Below are 10,853 nucleotides of genomic sequence, written 5' to 3'. Positions count from 1 at the left end.
AAAGCGAGATGAGCGCTGCAACCCCAGAGTCGGTCATGACTGGACCTAATGGTCAGGGGTCCCTTTACCTTTACACTTTGCCAGCAGATAATGAATGTATGGTGGGCAAGACACAGAGTGTGGGCCCAATTTATACAATAACAGGCGAACATATTCCCCCTTTTCATCCTTTGTTCAGAGTGAGCGTACTGGGAAGAGTTTGTTTGATCTCAGTCAAATCACCATAGGTCTGGCTGGCTTCATGATGCCAAGATTGTAAAGGGAAGGGAAGGGGGGCTAGGAAAGCCTAATAATGCCCTTCTGTACACAATTGCCTTGTGAAGTAGGCCAGGCATGTGCCAAGCTGCCTGGTAATCATTGCCGCCGCCACTCTCCTCCAGGCCCCAAATGAGAGGGAATTCTGGGACTTTCCAGAAACTCTTAAAGATAGCATCCAGTTTATTTGACACTCCCTGAGGTAAAACAAAATTGTTTCACCACCACCAAGATTCCTCTCCATTTACAAGGCAAGCAGAGCTGGTGCCCACCTCTCTTTCTGTCCCATTGAATAGAGCAGCCTGCTTTTTTATGCCAACCCCAATTCCTTTAGCTCTGTAGCATGAACAAGGTGGCTTAGGCACATGGTTCCCCCCCACCAAACCTGTGAGTTGACAGCTGTGAACGCAAGACCCAACTTGTCAAATTACATAATGTTTCTTAGGAATGAAAAAGGCAAGGGTGAGAACAAAGGGACAAAGCAAAATATTGAAAGCAAAAGGAACTCTCTAACTCTATCTTATCCTGAACAAGACAAATCGCTCCACCAACTAAGAACGGCCAGAACAAGTTACTGACAAACAGGCTTCTGGTCTCCTCATGACTAACATATCATAGCTGGCCAGTTGCAGGGTTTTCTGATGGTCCATGAGGGGCAAAGGACCATTTTCCTAGTCCTTTTTAAAAGCATTTTAGTGGCAGCTGGCACCTTCTAGCCAATTATATCCCAGGTCACATTTGTCAGGCAGTCTGTAAATACCTGTAGGGAAAGTGGGGCTGGGATGGCTGACACATTATGGCTACATTGGTGTTAATAATCATCAGGATTTCTCAATCTTCCTCCAGACAGGATTTAATTAATAAATTCTGGGCTGCTTAGGAAGGAGCATGCATTACTATTGAGACGTAATAGAGTTTATGGGTCCAGATTTTGCCACAAAGAGAACACTGCAATATTCTTTATCATCCCTTAATGCAAATCCTTTCATGAGCCTTTAGTCAAAAATCACCCAAAAGGAGTGCTGTTGTTTTCAGAGAGTCCTCATGCCTAGTTCTGTTGAAGGCCTTTTCCATCTGCCTTGTTCATAGTCAGCACAATGAGTGGGTTCTTGCAGTCTCCAGACACAAAATGGAGGTCAGTTCCCTAGCTTTTCAAACATGAAAGAAAATAAAAACTGTGTGTGTTAATTAAATGTGCCTCTCGTAATAGGTAAAGGGACCCCTGACCATTAGGTCCAGTCGTGACCGACTCTGGGGTTGCGCGCTCATCTCGCATTATTGGCCGAGGGAGCCGGCGTATAGCTTCCGGTCATGTGGCCAGCATGACAAAGCTGCTTCTGGCAAACCAGAGCAGCACATGGAAACACCGTTTACCTTCCCGCTGTAGCGGTTCCTATTTATCTACTTGCATTTTGACGTGCTTTCGAACTGCTAGGTTGGCAGGAGCTGGGACCAAGCAACGGGAGCTCACCCCGTCACAGGGATTCGAACCGCTGACCTTCTGATCAGCAAGCCCTAGGCTCAGTGATTTAACCACAGCGCCACCTGGGTCCCTGCCTCTCGTAATAGCGGTGCTTTAATTGCTTCTTTGTCTTTCTCAGTACTAATCCAATTCCCTTTGGTCTTCCAAGTTTAGCCACATACTAATTGGGTTACTGCCTCATGATGAACCAGAGGAGTAATTAATTTTATCACCTTTAAACCTTCAAACAGGCAGCTAGTGAATAAAACTGGGATACTCAGAGCATAAGATAATTTGTTTCTGATTTTCAACACTGGAAGATCCCAAACAATATTTCAATGGGGGGAAATCACAATATGGATATAGTTGCATACTAAATAATGAGCCAATATATTCCATAGTGCTGGAAATGCCATAGAAGAGCCTCCCCAAACCTGGTGCCCTCCAGATGTTTTAGGTTACAAGACTCCCAGGCAGCATGGCCATGCTGCTTGGGGTTGATGGGAGTTGTAGTCCAAAACATCCGGAGGGCAGCAACATTAGGAATGGTTTGCATAGATAAGCCTGATTCCTCTACATCTCTCTCTCTCTCTCTCTCTCTCTCTCTCTCTCTCTCTCTCTCTCTCTCTCTCTCTCTCTCTCTGTGTGTGTGTGTGTGTGTGTTTTCTTTGCCAATTGACCAATCTTTAATTGCTCAGCAGGAAAGATGCACCCTTGACTTAGGTGCATTCCTGCATACCTAGGTTCTTCATGAGTTCCAGCTTCACAAATTTTTGTGTTGTTGTTCTTGTTCTTGGTTTTTTTTTTAATAAAAAACCCCTCCAAACCTGATGTGAAAATGTAGAGAACTAAACTAAAGACTAGAAAAATGAGAAGGTGACAGAAACCACTGTCAAACCACAGAAAATGACATATTGACACATCCCAAGTAGTTCTGGACCTGAGGGTCATGCACTCTATCAAGGCAATGGAACCCTCCTGGAGCATCAAAATGGCAACGCCCACAAAGGAGCAGCTGACATCCGACTGGTTAGTAGTTGGAAGACTTTAGATCTGGCTTTAGACCTCACATGTAGTCTGTATGGCTTGAAGCTGCAGCATTTGTGGATGTTGAGTGGGTGGCATGTTGCCTGCAGAGGACAAGACAGACGTGGTGTGATAATGAGTAGCTATTTCAAGAGAGTTCCTGAGAAGTAAGGGTTGCTGAGTAAGCAAGCAAGCAAGCAAGCAAGCAAGCAAGCAAGCAAGAACAGTTGTTTTTCTAGTCTGTGTGCTTCAGCCTAGCTCCCATTGGCAGTGCCCTTCTTGTCTGTGTGGGATATAATGTGATCCATCCAGGTAATTTTCTAACTAGTACCCTTATACTGTATACACTATTGATCCCAAAACTATTTTCAGTAACTTACACATGAAAGCATAGCAGCCTTCTCTGAGGGTTCTGTTTTGGAACTAGATAAGCAGCACTTTCTTCAGCAAAACAAAGATGAAGACATGTTCAGACTATCCATTTTTATCTTGTGTTCAGGGGACAGTGACAGACAAGGAGAAGCAAGTGCCCAGTAAGATAGGGTTCCAAGTTTCCTTTGCAAGTTTCACGTGTGCACAGGGAGGGCGATACACATTTCTTAGGTCAGTAGTGGGCAACGTTTGGTCCAAGTTCCAACTCTATGGTCTTCCACATATTTTATGCAGCTTGTGGCCCGTTTTCAAAAGCCCTCTACACACAAACAGTGCAGACTTCTGCCAAGATCGGTCTGCTGAGTGAGGTGGGAGATTGTCAGGTACCATAAAATCCAAGGTTTCCCCTGTGGATGTCTATTAGCAGTTCTCAGGTCTATCCTGGGGTGGGGCAGAGCTAAAGGTATGTATTCACACTGCTGTACAGCAACAAAATGTAGTAATGAAATAATATTCTAGTGCTGCCCTTAGGGTAGCAGGGGAAGGCACTCCAATGGGCTTCATCCAGCCAGTCTGGATGAGGTCCACTGGATTTCCCAGTAATGTTTTATTTCTGAAAGAAATGCAGCCAGGGTAGCATGTTATATTACTGCCTGTATTACCCTCCCTCCACAAGACAAATAACTTTTCTCCAGAAGTAGGGATATACTTGCATCGGTCCATACTGGAAATGTGTGTGTACTTTTATCTCCTCCCCTCAGAGCTGAGACAATGTTATCCATTCAGAGTATTGACTCACTTAACACAACAAGGAAACTGTCCAGGATCAAAGGCACATGCAAATGATAAGGTAGATATTTCATACCAGGCATAGAGTGATCATACCGGGACTGGAGGTTTTCCAGTTGACAACTATTTGCTTTCTCAGAGCACTCCATGTTCGAGGCGGGGGATTGTTAAAAGCTGTGCTAGGACATTATTTGTACTCGTTTGCAGAGTTTATGGTGACAGGGCTTTAAGAAGTCAAATTAAACCACCTGGCATTTACCCTTAAATGTGGGCATAGGAGCCAACTCAGGGGAGCTGTGGGTGTTTGGGCACCCACAATAGTATAATGGGGGGGGGGCTGACACCCAGAAGCAGAGCTAGCTGCTCTGGCACCTGGAGCGATGCACATGCTGTGCACCCGTGGGCGAGCATCCCAGGGGGTGGGGCGGCAATGTCACCCCCCCTTCAGGGATGACACCCGGGGTGAACCACACCCACCACACCCCCTTCCTCCGCCAGTACTGACACCCACAAAGTCAATGAAAAAAGACAGCAGGCGGCAGCGGTGCTTCCTCCGAGAGAGAGAAGCAGTTCAGCTCCATTCTCCGCAGCCAGCTAGCGAGGCATCCTTTTCCGGGGGGGGGGGGGCGCTCAGGCACAGCTGCCTTGCCGGCTGTGGATAGGAGGAGGAAAAGGAGTCCTTGCTGCTGGCCACCACAACATGGAGGAGGGAAGATGTGGCTCTCTGGATGCTGCTCCCATCATTTCTGGCTGGGGTTGATGGAAGTCAAACAACATCTGGAGAGCCATAGGTTCCCCAGCCCTGCGATGTGCCATGCAACTTGCTCAGCCTAATAGCAGCATCAGAATGGATCCTGGAAGCATCCTGTTCATGCCCAAGCAGCATATTATTAATGCTAGAATGAGAGTAACTGTTTACACATCAGGAGGAGGAGGAGGAGGAGGAGGAGGAGGAGGAGGAGGAGGAGGAGGAGGAGGAGGAGGAGGAACAGGACAAAAGAGGATACAGATTTGCATAGAGGGTTGACATATGTCCGGAATTTCCCAGACATACCTGGAATTCTGTAATCAGAAGCAGTGTTTGGGTGGAAATTGGCAAAATCTGGACATATGGCAACCCACGTAGCTGGTGTTGTTTTTGCCGATTTCCCTTAAAAATAGATCAAAATCGTCATGTTTTTGTGATTTTGCAAAAAAAAAAAAAAGAACCTCAACAATGTTGGGCAAAAAGCTCAACAACTTTTCTGTCTGGATTTTCACTCTTTGAATTAGGGCAACCCTATATTTGCACATGCTACTAATGTATAGGGACCCAGGTGGCGCTGTGGTTAAACCACTGAGCCTAGGGCTTGCTGATCAGAAGGTTGGCGGATCGAATCCCTGTGACGGGGTGAGCTCCCGTTGCTTGGTCCCAGCTCCTGCCAACCTAGCAGTTCAAAAGAAGGTCAAAATGCAAGTAGATAAATAGGAACCGCTACAGCGGGAAGGTAAACGGCGTTTCCATGTGCTGCTCTGGTTTGCCAGAAGCGGCTTTGTCATGCTGGCCACATGACCTGGAAGCTATACGCCGGCTCCCTTGGCCAATAATGCGAGATGAGCGCGCAACCCCAGAGTCGGTCACGACTGGACCTAATGGTCAGGGGTCCCTTTACCTTTACCTTTACTAATGTATAGCTGCACATTTAGAAAGAATGACTTTATTTAAATAGAAGTACAATACTTCTCAACACAGCGGGAAAGGCTATGACTAGGTAATCTGTGCACCTGCTAGGTCTGCCAAGTGCTAATTTACTGTTGATGGACATCTTTGAGGGCCCTGCTCTCTGACAGCCTCTCAAACAGAGGACCTTCCTCGATAAATAGTACATCTGATCACCCTAGCAACAACCAGACATTTCTGATGTAAGCACGAAATCCCATTCAAATTTGTCATGAACAGCATCAGTGTTTCTTTTGTGCTTCAAATCACTAGGGAAGATTTCTCAGTCTCTCTTAAAGGCCTGCAATTTGCCACTTCACCAAGACTACAATCCTGTACGCATTTGCTTGGGAGAGAGACTCGTTGAACTCAGGTGGGGCTCACTTCTGAATAGGGATGTATGGGATTGTCCTCTCATGCATTTTCCTTCATCTGTTGGTTGACTTATCTTCAATCTGGAAAGGGCCTTTTGTCCTCTGTTAAGCCTTCAAAGCCATTAGCATCATTATTCAGATTCACTATGGGTAAGCCGGAGAATTCTCAGTTTAAGGAAGGACATCACTTTATGCATTTTAATTTGAAAGACCAACCCCTCTGACAAAAAGACTTCTTCTCTCTTGGGTAAATTAAGGCACAGGCATAAAATAAAGATGAAGCAGACCTCCCAGGAAAACAGCAAAGCAGGAGTTCAACTCAGTGCCCTCTAGAGCCTAAGATTACAGTAGTGCCTTTCAATTTTGTGCTCTAGATACTTATCTCAGTTCTAGTTGTTCTGGTTGTGCCTTTTCATTAAAGCAGTTAAACATGACTGAGATCCCAACCTTTGTTTTGCCTTTCTAAAGAGAGGCCAAAGTCCAGTCCTATGAATGTCATGATTTTTCCTCTGTTGAAGGAGAAGCAAATTCCAGCATCAGTGTTTGATTCAACAGGCAACTCGCTCTCAGCTTGTTAACATTTTCATCTTTTTTCAGAAACATGGAAACATGATCCAAGAAACATCCTTTTCAGGCCAGAGCAATATCCAGACAGCTCTAATTAAGTGTGATGACAAAATAGGAAGCCTTCTGTGTAATTACATCAGCTACACCACCTGCCTGTAATTAAGCTGCCAAAACATTTGGTGCGAAATGGCATAAAGTTTTTTTAAAAAAATATAGTAGGTCCTGCTCAGTCAGAGCATGTCCATCCTCACATAATTAACTTTAACAAAGGGCATATCATTTAATTTCTTGATTGATTGACTATTTAACGCAGCATTTGAACTGAACAAGATGCCAGCCTAACTCTGATTGAAAGAAACAGATTAAAGAAGTGTAGGGGAGCTATGGTGTGAGTGTGTTTAAAGAAGGCTTCATTTTATACCTGAGTTACCTTTTTTTGCAAAGTCCCAACACACAGAAGCCTTGAACCCCCAAAGAACTTGCTGGACGTTATTAAGAGAATTGTCAGGAAACTCAACTGTGTAGCATCCTGGGGTGGAGGGAAGAAATGTTAAAGTCACAGCTAAGGAAAATCAAACTTCAGCATTACTACTACTACTATTGATTTATTAAATTTATATATTGCCCTTCCTCCCAAAGGAGTCCAGGGTGGCAAATACAGTACCAAAATGATAAAACAATACAAAAATTAAAAACATTTTTTTAAACCCTAGAAATGAAGAATATCTAAAAACATGTAATACAGCCACATACCCTCACAGCCACTGCTATGTTTCTAGAAAAAGAGGTGCCAGATCTCACCTTGAACACCTCCCTTGCTATCTTATAATGGCAATGGCGCCCACCTGAGAGGTGCCAGAACTAATTTCCAGTGAGTTCTGGCTGAAAAAAAGCCCTGTTCGCAGCTAATAATTTATCAGCCATCGGCCACTAATCTGGTGCTCTCTGTTAATTTATATTCTAGGAAATTTTCCAGGATGCACCATGAGGAAGGATGATGGGATTATAGAAGAACTACTGGGCATGTCTTATTTGAGCTGTATCAGACGCTGCGCGCAGCAATTAATGTTCTTATATGAAGGTGTAGTAGCTTGTCAGAATGCCTAGTGGCATCTGCTTTAAGCTTGCGTTCATTTTGGCACAATCAAACAAAATGGAGATTGTTTTCTGCAGTAATCAGGAGTACAGAAGGAGGCTTTAAAAAAAGAAAAGAAATAAAGATACCTGGTCCAGTTTTTGCCAAGTCTGCATCATGGTAAGCCTAGGGCTGCAGGGTTCCCTGCATCATCACATCTGATGAGATGAGAACACCTAATCTTTTTTCATTAGAAGAAAGCTAACAACTGAGGCTGTGCCTGGCAACGCTCCTGTACTTGGCAGCTACTTGCTGTTACAGCAGTAGGTAAGCGAGTAGCATTTTCTCCCTTATTTTACTGTTGGAATGCCTCTTGAATCTGTCAGGTAAGATGATCAGTTATAGTCCATAGTTCCTTCTGAAACTAGTGGCTTTGATTCTTAACTGGGCCCAGAATAGATAGATAAGCTTTCTGACAATCACTTCAAAGCATTTATGTGCTAGCTTTAGGCCTTGATTCCCCCCCCCCTCATTTTCCAGACTCAGATAATGTGAAAGAACAAATCACGTTCTTCAGCCAAATGATTTTTCAGGACTTCGTTTTTTTTTTATTGCTGCATTGTTAATGTTCACCCAACTTTAAAAATTGTGTAGGAGATTTTGGTATAATCAAAGGAGATTAGCATATAAAGTGCACACACCTGTTATACAAGTCAACATTTGAAAATATGCTATGCGCCATGAATGCAAGTACATTTAAGATATCCCCAGCAACATGAAATGCTGTGGCCAGTGAGTGGTACCACCATTTAGAGTTGTAGGGGTCTTTTGAGGAATGCAACTTACTTCTTAGGAAATATTATAGAAGGATTCTGGCCTCTGGGGATGAGCACTGCTGTATATAAAGCAATATACTGTGTCATGTGGCTGCACATCTTAATTCCATTCCCAACTGATAGAAAAGCAATGTCACAGCAATGCTAAAGGATCACCATGTGAAGAAGCCAGGACAAAATCAGGATGACAACATTGCTAGAATATAGATTTATAAAACCAAATATATAATTGAAAAGAAAAAAAGTGGTTGTTAAAAAACCTCAAAATTATCTGGATCTTTCTTGGACTGCTTTTGGATCAAAATCTAGATACTTCCTACCTATTTCCAAGTTAATTGTTGTTGTTGTTTAGTCATTTAGTTGTGTCCGACTCTTCGTGACCCCATGGACCGTAGCACGCCAGGCACTCCTGTCTTCCACTGCCTCCCGCAGTTTGGTCAAACTCATGTCCGTAGCTTCGAGAACACTGTCCAACCATCTCGTCCTCTGTCGTCCCCTTCTCCTAGTGCCCTCAATCTTTCCCAACATCAGGGTCTTTTCCAGGGAGTCTTCTCTTCTCATGAGGTAGCCAAAGTATTGGAGCCTCAGCTTCACGATCTGTCCTTCCAGCACTCAGGGCTGATTTCCTTCAGAATGGATAGGTTTGATCTTCTTGCAGTCCATGGGACTCTCAAGAGTCTCCTCCAGCATCAAAATTCAAATGCATCAATTCTTCGGCGATCAGCCTTCTTTATGGTCCAGCTCTCACTCCCATACATCACTACTGGGAAAACCATAGCTTTAACTATACGGACCTTTGTTAGCAAGGTGATGTTTTTGTTTTTTAAGATGCTGTCTAGGTTTGTCATTGCTTTTCTCCCAAGAAGCAGGCGTCTTTTAATTTCGTGACTGCTGTCACCATCTGCAGTGATCAGGGAGCCCAAGAAAGTAAAATCTCTCACTGCCTCCATTTCTTCCCCTTCTATTTGCCAGGAGGTGATGGGACCAGTGGCCATGATCTTGGTTTTTTTGATGTTGAGCTTCAGACCACATTTTGCGCTCTCCTCTTTCACCCTCATTAAAAGGTTCTTTAATTCCTCCTCACTTTCTGCCATCAAGGTTGTGTCATCTGCATATCTGAGGTTGTTGATATTTCTTCCAGCAATCGTAATTCCGGCTTGGGATTCATCTAGTCCAGCCTTTCGCATGATGAATTCTGCATATAAGTTAAATAAGCAGGGAGACAATATACAGCCTTGTCGTACGCCTTTCCCAATTTTGAACCAATCAGTTGTTCCATATCCAGTTCTAACTGTAGCTTCTTGTCCCACATAGAGATTTCTCAGGAGACAGAGGAGGTGATCAGGCACTCCCATTTCTTTGAGAACTTGCCATAGTTTGCTGTGGTCGACACAGTCAAAGGCTTTTGCATAGTCAATGAAGCAGAAGTAGACGTTTTTCTGGAACTCTCTAGCTTTCTCCATAATCCAGCACATGTTTGCTATTTGGTCTCTGGTTCCTCAAGTTAATAGAGTCAGCAATAATACTGGAAATGGACCAATGCACTCTTCTCATCTGTTACTTCCTGCTTACCAAACAAACGCCTTCCTCCATCAAGCTGGAGACTGAGGAATTGCATAACCTCCAACATTTCTCTGATGAAAATAGGGACGTCCCACTCCATAATAATAATTTTACATCTTATTGGGTTGCCCCAGCATTCTGGGCAGCTTGAAACATATATAAAAACATAATAAAATATTAAACTTTCCCTATACAGGATTGCCTTCAGACAGCTTGGGGCAGGCATCCCCAAACTTCGGCCCTCAAGATGTTTTGGACCACCGGTATAATTCCCATCTTCCCCAACCACTGGTCCTGTTAGCTAGGGAACATGGGAGTTGTAGGCCAAAACATCTGGAGGGCCACAGTTTGGGGATGCCTGGCTTGGGGGTTAGATAGCTCCATTCTGTTCAACATTTCTCCAATGAAGATAGGGGCACCCTACAATACCTGTCAAGATTTCTCCAATGAAAATAGGGGAAAGTTGGACATTCCGGGATCAGATCAGAAACTGGGATGACTTCTCTAAATCAGGGATGTCCCTGGAAAATAGGGACACTTGGCATGGGCGTACCCAGCATGGGGTAGGGGGGCAGCTGCCCTCCCCTAGAAGCAGGGCAGCTGGAGAGGACAGGCAGGGGTGTTGCATGCTGTGCATCCTGCTTGGCTGAAGTGAAACGGCAGCGGCAGCGGCGAAACGGCAAATGAAGTGCCGTGGAGCATTGTGGGGCAGCACTTTCTGTGCTGTGCTCGCTGTGACTTGAAAGAGTGTTGGCTGAAGTTAGCCCAGGTCCAGGTCCAGGTTTCCTTCAACGGAGGCAGCTTTGCTGCTGCTGCCTCTTTTTGGTCACCGCTG

This window comes from Zootoca vivipara, chromosome 2 (genome assembly GCF_965207765.1).
Source record: "Zootoca vivipara chromosome 2, rZooViv2.hap1.1, whole genome shotgun sequence".
Classification (NCBI taxonomy): domain Eukaryota; kingdom Metazoa; phylum Chordata; class Lepidosauria; order Squamata; family Lacertidae; genus Zootoca; species Zootoca vivipara.
Note: the sequence above shows the minus strand (reverse complement) of the source record.